General features: G+C 36.3%; 1 long non-coding RNA gene and 1 pseudogene across 1 annotated transcript in view; one reads left to right on the top strand and one right to left on the bottom strand.

The window, feature by feature from the left end:
• Positions 1-15,227, top strand: part of LOC118521007 (uncharacterized) — a 499,349-nt gene that overhangs the window by 137,568 nt on the left and 346,554 nt on the right. The window lies entirely within an intron of this gene.
• LOC118521012 (U2 spliceosomal RNA) lies at positions 998-1,147 on the bottom strand (annotated as a pseudogene).

The following is a 15,227-nucleotide window of genomic DNA, read 5'->3' as shown; positions in this document are numbered from 1 at the left end:
ATGCTAATTTTCTGAATCCTAAAAAAAAGTAGATGCTTTTGAAATCAGTAACATATTGACTTCCTTTCTTCCTTCCACAGATTCAATGCCTACTATGTGCTCAGTACTAGAAATGCATGAACTTTTGCCATACATCTTAGCAGAGATACAGATTTAGACAGAAACAATGTTAAACACTGAACACCATTGTTAATAGCTTTTCTTGTATCTGTTTCTTTCTTGGAGGTGAATTGAAGGTGGTTTGGACAATTCAAACATAAAAGAAACTAAGTGTTCTATCTAGTAACACAGAACTAACAGTCTTTTGTTTTTTTTGCAAAAGTGCCATCTCATCTTGTCCTCAAGAAGTGCACGTGTGGGCTCCTGGGTACTCTTTATTAAATATATAACCTATTTCATTTAGTTGGCTCACTAGGCAATAAAGTTGTTGGCCTCATTGTTTTTTTTTTTTTTATGTTGCCTGGCTCTCAGTAAATACTGGATAACACGCTAGAAGAATGAACTGAAATAACCTATTGATGATGATCAGGACATGCTACCCCAAATATGGTACCTCGGTAGATTATTTTAAGCTGATGGAGTTTGAGAAAAAGACAGAAGCAGGAAGGTCACTCTGACCTGCCCACCCTTGCCCTTCTTCCCTGAAAGCAGGAAATAAACTCTCAAGTGAAAGATACCCTCCCTGTACCAGGAGGGTAGAAGATCTCCTTATCACCAGAGAAAGGGAATTTAAAGCCCCAAAGGCTGTTTAAACAAACCTTGTTAAACTAACTCTTATCTTCTAAGTTACTTCTTCACCATTTACTACCCCCTAGCCCAGACCTCCTTGTCTTGTCAAGGCTTCACAAATTTATTTTTTATTTGTTTCTAAAAGGTATAAAAGCTCTCCTCTGGTCACTTCAGGTCCTTATTCTCTTGTGAAGGCTCCCATGTTCATGTAACAATTCAATAAAATCTATATGCTTTTCTCCTGTCTTTGTCTATTTCATTTTCAGACCTAGCCAGAGACCTTAAGAGGGTCAAGGAAAACTTTTTTATCTCCTCTATTTCTTCTATAATCACTAAATTTAACCTTTTAAAAAATTGATTTAGACTTCTGAATTTTCTGGATCTACACTTGATCTTAGCCAAAAGGCTGAGAAGTGATTAAATTTTCTGGATCTAAGATCCAAATCAGTAGTGCCAGACTCCCACAGGAAACTTGTTCTTTACTTGCAAAAGTATTAACAGAAAACCTAAAGAGGAAGCCTTCAGACAAACTCTGTGGGCTCAAGAGATTTAAATACAATCTGGAAAGCACTTTTTTGCTTTCTTATCTAAACCAACCCTATAAACCTCATGAGGTTTGGCTTTCACTAATGTTTATTCCTTTTCCTTGGTGACAGGCAACAAGTACCTCCTCAGGAAGCACTAAGTATGCTTTCAGCATGTATTAAGAAATAACTATTTATTTACAGGTATTTCTGAGAGAGTGAGTGAGCAAAAAGGGGAATAGAAAGAACTGGGCATCTCTTGCCAGAATCTGACAGCTTGAACTTTATGAAAGATTAAAAGTTTTGTGTATATTTATGTGTCAGCCATGGAAACTTTGGTTTATGATGTGGAAAAAAATATTTTCCATCCTCAAAAATCTGCCCAAGAAATGAATAAAAACTCTCTTAATTTATATGGGAGAAGGGAACTTAATTATGTAAATCAACAGGAGATTGACCCTGCCGTGAATTTTTAATAATATACTAATTGCCTGATAAGGAAATCAAATTAGACTTTAGTGGTAAATTTTTGTCTGAGTGTGCTGGGAGTTATAGAATCAACTCTGCTTTTCAGTAATGGTCCTGGAGCTGATATTTAGTTTGTCAGATGAAAATACTGGTCTCTCTTCTGGCATGTGTTCTCTTGATTAAGTATTGACTTAAAATTTCACTGAGTCCATCTCAGCTCTTTCTTAATGATCTTGAAAATGAATCCCAGTTGTCTCATCTGCTTGTTTACAAGACTATAGAACAGTGACAATTGGTTAACGATGAAAGCTGAGTGAGGATGACTTTTTCCCTTAAGCATTAGTAAGGAGGAAACTTTGTTCTTATGCAGTCAGATTGGTGCACCGGAAGAGGGGTCATTTGCCTGGTGGGTTTTTGTTATGGAAGAGCTACTTGGAATTTTGAATAACTTTTGCAGAGTACAAAGCTCTTCTCAGTCATATTTCTGTAAAATACAATTTTTTTTCTCCTCACTCTGTCTTTACTTCAAGAATCTTAGGGAACAGATCAAAATAATTTCAGATAGAAGAACACCTTAACTTCTTAAATGGCAAAAAGATTTTTTTTTTTTGTCTTCCTGTAAAATCAAGACAATAAGTGGAGGGAAAAACTGAAGCCTAGATTTATAACAGGCAAAATTTCCAGGAGACTTAATATGAAAATATATTGCAGAGGAAAGAAGAATTTTCTTTTGCTAAATTACTCTCACTTTACCATGCCTGTTTTCTTAAAACATAGATCTTCCATCTTTGGAAAATGGCTAAGCACCACAAGTAGCTGATTTTACAAAGCATTTGGTCTTTCTTCAACAAACATTTATTGGGGACTACTTAGTTGGAAGGTACAATATTAAGGGGGATAGGAGTGGAGGTGAAGAGGGAAAAGGAATCAGATATGTTTGCTGAACTCAGAGAGGTTATAGGTTGGCAGAAGAGACAAATGCTGATACATAATCAGTTAAACAAAGAAAAACATGCAAAGTCCTCTGAAGCAGAAATACAGGTATTATGCAAGTGTATTATGGGGGCTTACCTAAACCTAAGGATTCAACTTTTCTTAGCAGGTTAGATAAAATTTCAGACCTAAAGGATCTGCAAGATCTATAGATGTTTGCTAGAAAGAATAAAAGGGAAGACGTTCCAGATTGAGGGAACAGCATGTGTTAAAGCTCTGAGGTTGAAACCAGCAAGACAGGCTGGAGAAACAGACAAGTCCTGCGTGGCTGGAATACACAGTACACGAATGAGGAGCAAGGCAGGAGGCTAAGAGAGACTGGAGGAGTGAGATCACACATGACCTTGCTGTGACAAAATGCATTTTTAAGCATGGCTTGGAATGATGAAAAACGCAGTATTTCAATTTCAGGAAATATCCTTAAGCATTCATATGTGAAAATAATTCTGAATAATAAAAATTTTCACATAAATTATTCTTACTCTCCAGAGTTTTTTCAGAATATTTGTTCAAAACAGAAAGGTTAGGGGTCCACTAAACCCTCAAAACCCAGCATTTCCCTCTTCCTCCCTTGATTTAGAATATTATGAGGAGACACTTTTCTTTCTCAGATGATATCTTAATTCAGTTCATCTAACATATTTTGGGAGCTCTGCAGACTATTACTCTGGAAATTATGGACTTAGGAGACACGAACTCTCTTTGCACTTTCTTTGAGGCTCAAAATGCCAAGTAACTCCTTCCTTTCAGAGTTTCTGTGAGGTTTGCCAACATTTTAGGTAACGGCCAACACTTAGCATGGTGAATACCGTTCCAAATGCTATTCATGTAAGATGGATTTCTTTTATCCTGCCTACAACACTGGGGGGTAGGAGTTATTAATATTACAGATAAGTGAACTGAAACCCAAAGAGGCTCAACTGCTCCAGATTGTATAGCTAGTAAAGAGCAGAGTGACAGTGGGAACCACCACGCTGTGCTTCCTCTGACACGTGGTAGAATAACAACAGTATATTGTTTCTTATCCAAGATATCCAATGTCTATGAATTTAATTTGTTCATTTTTATTAATGCTTACATATTTGAAACAATCTATTATCGGCTGGTCAGATATTTTGGCATATCATTTATTTCTTGTGGCAAGTTAGCAAATAACATTAACTACCAAATCCTTGAGTGGTTGGGTGAGGTCAGAGCCTTAGGCTGCTGTTTTTAAGGGTTCAGGGGAGGGGACAAGGCTGACTATAAAGGTGTGAGAATCAGGTCCCATACTTCCCAGAAGAAGGAGAATTGTGAATGTTGGAAATCAGATATGCAACTGTGAAAATATACCAGAGTTCTATTAATTAGTAACTATAAGCAATAATTTTTTTTAAAGATTTTATTTATTTATTTGACAGCACAAGTAGGCAGAGTGGCAGGCAGAGGGACAAGGAGAAGCAGGCTCCCCTCGGAGCAGGGAGCCCGATGCGGGGCTCGACCCCGGGACCCTGGGATCATGACCTGAGCTGAAGGCAGACGCTTAATGACTGAGCCACCCAGGCGCCCCCCAATAATTTTTATTAAACAGAGAAGGGAATGAAAACCCTAAGATCTTGGGCTTGCCATGAGGATCAAGTGAGTTAATTAATATCGGTAAAGTGTTTAGAACAGTACCTGCAATAAAGCAGGTGCTCAACAATAATAACTGTTGTTACTACCTTTTTTGGTACAGAATTCCATCCATCTTTTTCCTAAACAGGAATTAGTTATTGTAGACAATAGAGAATTTTTGTGTGTGTGTGTGTGGTTTGTTTGTTTTTTGCCTACTTTAACACCCAATGCTCATGAAAAATCAAGAAATAGTAAATGAAATTTTGCTATAAGAAAACAGGGCTCTAAGATGCCCAAATACTTGCCATAAAAAAAAAAAAAATAGACAATTCTTGCATGAGAGAGGCATGCCTGTACCTGGTAGAAGATTTGCAATTTGGAAAAAAAAAAACCCAAAACTCTAAAAGATAATGCATAAACTTTGATATTTCCATTTAGAAAGGATTTGTAAAAGGCTTAAATCAAGAAGGCAAGGAAAAAAGAAAGAGATGACAGCAACAACATTTTGGAAACTAGAAACAAAGGCAGTTGGCATGGGTAAGTGGCAGGGGGAGGGGGAGGAGGTAGAGGAGATTCAGAAGCATTCCCCAATGCATCCCACCACTTACAAGCCTCATGTATTTTACCTTAATTTGGGTACTTGTTAACACCACTACAGAATGCCAGAAAACACAAGAATCAGAACCACCAATTATTTCATAAAGTGAGGGTACAAGGGGGTTATAAACAGTTATGTGAAAATTGATCTCTAGTATATATTTCAGTATATTTAGACAGAATTTATATCTATGCCTGATATAGAATTACATGCAATAATAAGAAAATTAATCCCTTCAAGAAAAGCAAAAACGATTGTATAAGAAAGGTGGTTGTGAATATTAATACTGATATTATAAACAAAGCTATAACTATATTGAAGGTTAAGTGTTAAGAATTTTGTGTGTGGGAGCGAGGAGGGAAAGAGGGTGAAGTCCTCAATATCCATAGTAGGAAGTCAATAGATATCACCTAAAATGGGGAAAAAATGAGAAATAGCCCAACAAGCATGTTATTTAGAAACATAAAAGTAGATACCAGAAGAAACGGTCAAAGGAGCCGAGAGTAGTTACCTCTGGGGAATGCAAATCAGCTTAGGGACAGTAAGAGAGAACAGCTACATTTTATTTCAAGTCTTGGAGAACTATCTGGTTTATCTAAAACCATGTGTGTCTGTATCTTTGATAGATACAAAAATTACAGTAAAAGGAAGAGAGAATACTCTTGTATAGTAGGAGTAGAAATTCTTACAACAAAGTAAAGCTAAAAGTGGTGTTAATAAGTACCCAAATTAAGGTAAAATAAATAAGGCTTGTAAGTGGTGGGATGCATTGGGGAATGTAGGCATATGTCAGGGGGCAAGTAGCAGAAAAACTAGGGAAAGTGGTTACGCAAAGGTATTTAGCATACTTCGGCTTCTTTAACGCTTTGTGCCTAAAGTAGCTTTAACGTACTTATGGCTCTAGACAAGCAGCCCGCTGATATTGGGCAATGCGATGAAGTGGTCTAGTCCAATGAATCTGGTCATATATCACATTAAATCCCTTGGCATGTAGAGTTGGTCACAGCTTATGTAGTTGCTATTTCCTGTAAAATTATGGCAGTGATATACGTAGATATATTTTCAAGCATGCCCAAGAGTAAAATTTTTATTGTTTTACAAGACAGACTGCTTATCATATAATCAGAGAGTTGGAATGGGCATTAAAGGTTATCTGGTTCTACTCTGTTTAATTCTTAAATTTCCTGCACAATATCCCTATTTAGTGAGAAATGCTTTTATCCATTGTACAGAATTCCCTCCCAGTGACTGTATGGGGACATCTTGGTTCCAGATTGTTCAGGATTGAAGAGGATGTGAACAGAGTGATCAGTTCCCATAAGGCAGTGTTATGGTCATGGCATGGTCCTTTTAAAGGAGATTGATATTAGATGATTAGTGTGAATGGCAAGATGAACAGTGATAAGTTATATGTAGTCATTTTATAAAATTATTGGTCCCGTTAATTTAATTGGTACCAGTATTCACTTCGGTCCTTGTTAACATGGCCTCCTCATTAGATTCTTGATTTTGAGATGTCTATTTTTTGGCTGTAGACGTGAGTAATTTTCTCAAGAATCTACACAATTGGGGTGCCTGGATGGCTCAGTCGTTAAGCATCTGCCTTCGGCTCAGGTCATGATCCCAGGGTCCTGGGATCGAGCTCTGCATCGGGCTCCCTGCTCTGCGGGAAGCCTGCTTCTCCCTCTCCCACTCCCCCTGCTTGTGTTCCCTCTCCCGCTGTGTCTCTCTCTGTCAAATAAATAAATAAAATCTTAAAAAAAAACTACACAGTTATCACATTCTTTGAGTTTCATATTTAAGAAGGTCTTCTGTTGACTTCAGAAATAAATGAAAATCAGATGGCTAGGGCTAGGTATTTGGGGCTATAGGCATGACATACTATGCAACAGTTAAAAAGAATGACACAGGGGCGCCTGGGTGGCTCAGATGGTTAAGTGTCTGCCTTCAGCTCAGGTCACGATCCCAGGGTCCTGGGATCGAGTCCCACATCGGGCTCCCTGCTAGGCGGGGAGCCTGCTTCTCCCTCTGCCTCTGCCTCTCTCTCTCTCTCTGACTTTCATGAATAAATAAATAAAACATTTAAAAAAAAAATGACACAAATTTGTATGTTCTAATATAGTAAAACAAACTGCTAACATATGTTTATGAATTTATACTTAAAAATGCCAAATAGTGCATATAGAATAATAGAAGATGCTAATTTTATAGTCCTTAGAAGTACCTATGCTCAGTGCATAGTACATGCTATCTAAGCAGGTTTTAAAATATGAAATTTATCTATCTTACTATTTTTAGTGGGGGATATACAAGTAACTGCTAATACCGGGTACCTTTAGCTCAAGGACTAGGGAATCAGAGAGTGAAGGGAGGAATTCAGTTTTCATTTTATTCCATAATGTGCATTGTGAATTTTTAACTTTGCACATGTTACTTACATTTAAAATATTTTTAAAGAAAAACAGAACTATCAAGGAAACTTTTAAAAACAATATTCTAGAAAATAATTATGAGTGAAACTATTCTATACCCTTGTGTTAATTTGATTTTTCTGCTTGTTTACCTCTATATATTTTTCTTAATTTAGAAATTTTAATAAGGACATGTTCTACCTGATTATTTTTAAGTGTTGCTTTAATCATATTAAAATTTTTTATCTTGTAAACTTGATCTTCAGGTTCCTTTTTTCCTGTTGCATAATTGATTATGGCTTCCATTATCTCTTATTTTTCCTTTGGGAACACACACATTTTATAGTTTGAAACACCATTCTACGTCCGCCAGAATGGTCACTTCTTTTTTTCTCAAGGTTCTTACTCCTTTCGTCTTTTCTACTGTGTTCTGATGCAGTGTTTGTGTACTACCCGTCGCTGAAGTTGTGCTTTACAGCATCTGATCTCTCAGCTGACACTAATGTGAATTATTTCATTGTTGGTTTTATTCCTTTCTTCTCTCATTTAATATATTTCTGTCCTCTGTTTTGCCTTTTGGTAGTGAGTTCACTCAACGTGGCTCCCTGCTCTCAGTTCTAAAGGCCTAATTTAATTGCTATATCTGATGCCAAGAAATAAATTTCCTAAACTGTTCTATTTTATGTATAGTTCCCCTATATACAGGTGTGTGTATATATACACACACACACACACACAAACGTACATACATGTGTATACATATATGTGTACACACATATATTGCTCTATTCTAGGTAATTGTTGTTTCTTTTGTGGGATAGTTCAAAAAGACCAGGGTAATTTTTAATTATTCAAAATTAAACCGTGTGTTCTGGTTGACATTTGCAAATAGATTTTTTTTTTTAATTCTATTTGCACTTCCCTCCTCTGACTGTGCACCTGGATCCTGACAGATTACCTTTCCCAAAATAGATAAGCTTTGTTCATAAACTAATTCCTAATTCCTTCTCAGTTATTTTTTTGTTTCCTTGGGCTGAGGCTCTTTAGATGTGAAGTTCTTTACTTTTGCTATAGTAACATAACCAGAAACCAATACTTCTTTGTTCATAGCAGAGAACGGGAAAGACTCTAACTCTCAGCATCCACTATTCAGAATATTCTTTGTATTTCTACCCTTATGTAAAAGGTGTTTTTCTATAGAAAGCTATTCTCAAACCAGGGATAAATATCCTTGTTTCCTTCTTACCATTATACTCTTAACTACCATTAAGATGTTTTTACTTTGATAGTTTTCATATGTCCTCTATGGCTTTAGTTTTACTAGAATGTACTTTCATCAGTAGAGAAAGTATAATGCTGACTCATAATTCCCTATTTTCCTGTTCCCTAAGATGTGTTTATTGCCCCACATGTTAAAATCAATGTCGTTGTTATGTCTTATATGTGTGCTCACTGTTTTTCTGAAATCTGTTTCTGGAAATGAATAATGGAACCCTTGTTCACTGATGGTGGGACCTGAAATGGTGTAGGCATCAAAGAAAGTGTGAGGGCTTCCTTAAGAAATCAAAAATAGAACTATCATATGTTGCAGCAATTCCACTTCTGGTTATATATTGGAAGGAATTGAAATCAGGATCTTGAGCAGATACCTGCATTCCCACGTTCATGGTCGCACTATTCACAACAGAAAAGATACAGAAACAACTTTAATGCCATCAATGGATGAATGGATAAAGAAACTGTGGTATATACATGAATGGAATATTATTCAGCCTTAAAAAAAAGAAAATCCTTCCATAAGTGACAATATGGATGAAGCTGGTGGGAATTATGCTAAGGGAAATAAGCCAATTACAGAAAGACAAATACTGCAAGATTCCATTTGTATGAGGCATCTAAAATAACCAAACTCATGGAAATAGAGAGTAGAATGATAGTTGTCAGGAGGATATAGGAATTTGTTCTTCAGTGGGTATAAAGCTATAGTTATATATGATGAATAAATTCTAGAAATCGGTTATACAACATAGTGTTTGTAGGTAACAATACTACATTGTGCACTTAAAAAATTTAAGAGGATAAAATCTCATGTGTTCTTACCCTAAAAAAAAGGCCTGGGGAGGGAGGCACAAGGAAACATTTTGGAGATGATGGATATGATTATTACCTTGATTCCTGTGCAGGGTCATGAGTGTAGGCATATAAATTAAAATATATTAAATAAGTGTCATTTTTGACTATTGGATATTCCGCAGTAAAGCTGTTTGAAAAAGTACAATGACATTAGATGGAAAATATAAAGAGAAATATGGAATGAAGAAGATAATACAGATAAGCTATTTTTGAAGTGAAATTTTAAATACTCTTGAAGTTTTCTAGAGACATAGGATAGCATGCATCAGTTCATAAAGAAATTAATCAGGTTAGATGTGATTCTCATGCTTAAATATATGTAAAGAAATAATTAGGAATTTTGGGATTTCTTTCAAAATAATTCAGAGAATGGGAAGTAGCTTGAGATACAGGTGAGATATCTGAGATTGGTAGTAGCTGGGGTAATACTTTGGGAAAGGAGTTTGGCCCTATTAATAGTCATTCAAGCTAGGTGAGTGTTCATGGTATCATCCACTGTACTTTTCTATATGACTAAAACTTTCTACCTTAAAAAGTTTACAGTAGGGATGGCTGGGTGGGCTTAGTTGGTTAAGTGTCTGCTTTGGCTCAGGTCAAGATCCCAGGGTCCTGAGATCGAGTACCGAATCAGTCTCCTTGCTCAATGGGGAGCCTGCTTCTCCCTCTCCCACTCCTCCTGCTTGTGTTCCCGCTCTTGCTGTCTCTCCCTCTCTCTCTCTCTCTCTGGGAAATAAATAAATAAAATCTTTAAAAAAATTTAAAAAAGCTTAAAATATGAATTAAGAAATATAACTCAGATTAAGAAAAAGGGCTTGAGTTTTTAAATAAAAACAAATTGCATTTCTTTTTAGTTCAGTATGGCTATATTGCTTTAAAATCCACCATACATCACAGATATTATTTTACTCTTTTTTTTTTAAAAGATTTTATTTATTTATTTGAGAGAGAGAGAATGAGAGACAGCATGAGAGGGAGGAGGGTCAGAGGGAGAAGCAGACTCCCTGCCGAGCAGGGAGCCCGATGCGGGACTCGATCCTGGGACTCCAGGATCATGACCTGAGCCGAAGGCAGTCGCTTAACCAACTGAGCCATCCAGGTGCCCTATTTTACTCTTTTTAAAATATATGTCTCCAAATACAAAGCTCCCAGGATTATTGAGTCACAAGGCACAAATCTATTGAGAATTTGTCATTTCAGAGTATAGATGATAATAAATAGAACAGTAAATAATAAATAAAGATGCCCTGGAAAGGCAGGGGTAGAATGGTTGGGTTGATGTAGGGATAATGGAGAAGATGTGCTGTGATCATACTTCCTGGCTCAGAAGAGAATCAGCTCATATGGCTTGAGCATGCATTTTGCAAGTTTGTTTTTATTTTTATTTTTTTAAAGATTTTATCTGTTTATTTGAGTGAGAGAGGAAGAGAGTGTGAGCATGAGCAGGGGCAGGGGCAGAGGGAGAGGGAGAAGCAGACTCCCTGTTGAGCAGGGAGCCCGACATGGGGCTCAATCCCGGGGCTCCGGGATCATGACTTGAGCCAAAGGCAGACACTTAACAGACTGAGCCACCCAGGTGCTCATGCAGATGTGTTTTAAACACATTATGTTTATCAGTCCATTTTATCTTCCCAAGATTCCAGTGAGGCATGTGCTGTTATTGTACTTTTATATGGGAAGATGAAGACAACATGGGTCAATGACTGGCAAATTCTGGATTAAAGGAAGAGAGCTGGATTCATTTTTTTTGTTCCTTTCCCCCTTTTTTTTAATTTAAATTCCACTTGGTAAACATACAGTGTAATATTAGTTTCAGGTATAGAATATAGTGATTCATCATTTGTATATAACATCCAGTGTTCATCACAACAAGTGCCCTCCTTAATACCCATCACCCATTTAACTCATACCCCTGCCCACCTTCCCTCCAGCAGCCCTCAGTTTGTTCTCTACAGCTAAGAGTCTATTTCTTGGTTTGGCTTTCTTTTATTTTATTTTTTTCATATGTTCATGTAGTGTTTCTTAAATTCCATATATGAATGAAATCATATGGTATTTGTCTTTCTCTGACTTATTTTACTTAGCATACTACACTCTAGCTCTATCCATGCCATTGCAAATGTCAAGATATCATTCTTTTTGATGGCTGAGTCACGTTCCATTGTATATATGTATACCACATCTTCTTTATCTGTTCATCAGTCAATGTATATTTGGGCTGTTTCCATAATTTGGCTATTGTTGATAATTCTGCTATAAACATTGGGGTACATGTATCCCTTTGAATTAGTATTTTTGTATCCTTTGGTTAATACCTAGTAGTGCAATTGCTGGAGTAATGGATTGAGTAACTTCCATACTCTTTTCCAGAGTGGCTGCACCAGTTTGCATTCCCACCAACAGTGTAAGAAGGTTCCCCTTTCTCCACATCCTTGCCAACACCTGTTGTTTCTTGTTTTGTTAATTTTAGCCATTCTGACTGGTATGAGGTGATAGATACCTCATTGTATTTTTAACTTGTATTTCCCTGATGATGCATGATTCTGAGCATCTTTTCATCTTTCTAACAGTAGCCATCTGTATGTCTTCTTTGGAAAAAATGTCTATTCATGCCTTCTCCCCATTTCTTAACAGGATTATTTGTTGTTTGGTGTTGAGTTTGATAAGTTCTTTATAGATTTTGGATACTAGCTCTTTATCAGATATACCATTTGCAAATATCCTCTCCCATTCCAAACGTTGTCTTTTAGTTTTGTTGATTGTTTCCTTTGCTGTGCAGAAGCTTTTTATCTTGATGAAATGCCAGTAGTTTATTTTTGCTTTTGTTTCCCTTGCCTCATGAGACATGTTTAGTAAGAAGTTGCTGTGGCCGAGATCAAAGAGGTTGCTGCCTATGTTCTCCTCTACGATTTTGATGGTTTCCTGTCTCACGTTTAAGTCTTTCATCCATTTTGAATTTATTTTTGTGTGTTGTATATGAAAGTGGTCCAATTTCATCCTTTTGCATGTTGCTGTACAATTTTCCCAACACCATTTGTTGAAGAGGCTGTCTTTTTTTCCCATTGAATATTCTTTCCTGCTTTACCAAAGACTAATTGACCATATAGTTGTGGGTTCATTTCTGGGTTTTCTCTTTTGTTCCCTTGATCTGTGTGTCTGTTTTTGTGCCAGTACCACACTGTATCGATCACTACAGCTTTGTAATAGAGCTTAAAGTCCAGAATTGTGATGTGTCCAGTTTTGCTTTACTTTTTCAAGATTGTTTTGGCTATCTGGGGTCTTTTGTGGTTCCATACACATTTTAGGACTTTTGTTCTAGCTCTGAAAAATACTGGTGGTATTTTGATAGGGATTGCATTAAATGTATAGATTGCTTTGGGTAGAATAGACATTTTAACAGTATTTGTTCTTCCAGTCCTTGAGCATGGACGGTCTTTCCATTTGTTTGTGTCATCTTCAATTTTGGTTAGATTTTTTTCTTAGGTATCTTACGGTTTTTGGTGCAATTGTAAATGGGATTGATTCCCTGATTTTCCTTTCTGCTGCTTCATTATTGGTGTATACGAATGCAACAAGTTTTCTACATTGATTTTGTATCCTGTGACTTCACTGAATTCGCTTATCAGTTCTAGCAATTTTTTGGTGGAGTCTGTTGGGTTTTCTACATAGAGTATCATGTCATCTGTGAATAGTGAAAGTTTGGCTTCTTCCTTGCTGATTTGGATGCCTTTTATTTCTTTTTGTTGTTTGATTGCTGTGGTTAGGACTTCCAGTACTATGTTAAATAACAGTGGTGAGAGTGGACATCCCTGTCTTTATACTGACTGTAGAGGAAAAGGGCTCAATTTTTTCCCATTGAGGATGATATTAGCTGTGGGTCTTTCATGTATGGCCTTTTGATGTTGAGGTATGTTCCATCTGTCCCTACTTTGTTGAGGGTTTTATTATGAATGTATGTTGTACTTTGCCAAATAACTTTTCTGCATTTATTGAGAGGATCATATGGTTTTTACCCTTTCTTTTATTAATGTGGTGTATCACATTGATTGATTTGTGAATATTGAACCACCCCTGCAGCCCAGGAATAAATCCCACTTGATCATGGTGAATGATTCATGTAATGTACTGCTGGATTTGATTAACTAGTATCTTGTTGAGAATTTTTGCATCCATGCTCATCAGGGATATTGGCTTGTAGTTCTCTTTTTAAATGGAATCTTTGGTTTTGGAATCAGGGTAATGCTGGCCTCATAGAATGAGTTTGGAAGCTTTCCTTCCATTTCTATTTTTTGGAATAGTTTGAGAAGAGTAGGTATTAACTCTTTTAAATGTTTGGTAGAATTCCCTTGGGATGCCATCTGGCCCTGGACTTTATTTGCTGGGAAAATTTTGATTACTTATTCAATTTCTTGGCTGGCTATTGGTCTGCTCAAGTTTTCTATTTATTCCTATTTCAGTTTTGGTAGTTCATAGATTTCTAGAAATTTATCCATTTCTTCCAGATTATCCAATTTGGTGGCATATAATTTTTCATAATATTCTCTTACAATTGTTTGTATTTCTGTGGTGTTGGTTGTTATCATCTCTCATTTGTTTTTGTTTTTTTATTTATTTGGATCCTTTCTCTTTTCTTTTTGATAAGTCTGACTAGGGGTTGATCAATTTTATTACTTTTTTCAAAGAACTATCTCCTGGTTTCATTGATCTGTTTTTCTGGGGTTTTTTTTGTTTGTTTTTTGTTTTGTTTTTAGTTTCTAAATCATTCATTTCTGCTCTTTATTACTTCCCCTTCTGCTGGCTTTATGCTTCATTTATTGTTCTTTATCTAGCACCTTTAGGTGTAAAGCTAGGCTGTTTATTTAAGATTTTTTTGCTTCTTGAGCTAATAAGCCTTTGTTGCTGTATTCTCTGTCTTATGACTGCTTTTGCTGCATCCCAAAGGTTTTGGACTGTCATGTTTTCATTTTCATTTGTTTCCATGTATTTTTTTTTTTTATTTCTTCTTTAATTTCCTGGTTAACCCATTCATTCTTTAGTAGCATGTTCTTTAACCTCCATGTGTTTGTGGTCTTTCCAAATTTTTTCTTGTGGTTGACTTCAAATTTCATGGTATGTGGTCAGAAAAGATGTATGGTATGATCTCAATCTTTTTGTACTTATTGAGGCCTGATCTGTGATCTAGTATGTGATCTATTCTAGAGAATGTCCCACTTACACTTGAAAAGAATGTACATTCTGCTGCTTTATAATGAAATGTTCTGAATATATCTGTTAAGTCCATCTGGTCCAGTGTGTCATTCAAAGCCATTGTTTCCTTGTTGATTTTCTGCTTAGATGATCTGTCCATTGATGTAAGTGGGGTATTAATGTCCCCTACTATTATTGTATTATTATCAATGAGTTCCTTTATGTTTGTTATTATTTTATATATTTGGGTAGTCCCAAGTTGGGAGCATGAATATTTACAATTGTTAGATTTTCTTGTTGGATAATCCCCTTTATTATGATATAGTACCCTTCTTCATCTCTTGTTACAGTCTTTGGTTTAAAATCTAGTTTGTCTGATATAAGTATTGCTACTCTGGCTTTCTTTTGATGTCCATTTGCATGATGTCCATTTGCATCCCATATCATGGGATAATGTATTTTCCATTCCCTTACTTTCAATGTGCAGGTGTTTTAGGCCTAAAATGAGTCTCTTGTAGGCAGCATATAGATGGGTCTTGTTTTTTTAATCCATTCTGACACACTGTGCCTTGGGACACCTGGTCATCTGCCTTC

The sequence above is a fragment of the Halichoerus grypus genome, chromosome 4 (genome assembly GCF_964656455.1).
Source record: "Halichoerus grypus chromosome 4, mHalGry1.hap1.1, whole genome shotgun sequence".
Classification (NCBI taxonomy): Eukaryota; Metazoa; Chordata; class Mammalia; order Carnivora; family Phocidae; genus Halichoerus; species Halichoerus grypus.
This window is presented reverse-complemented; position numbering and strand designations above follow the sequence as displayed.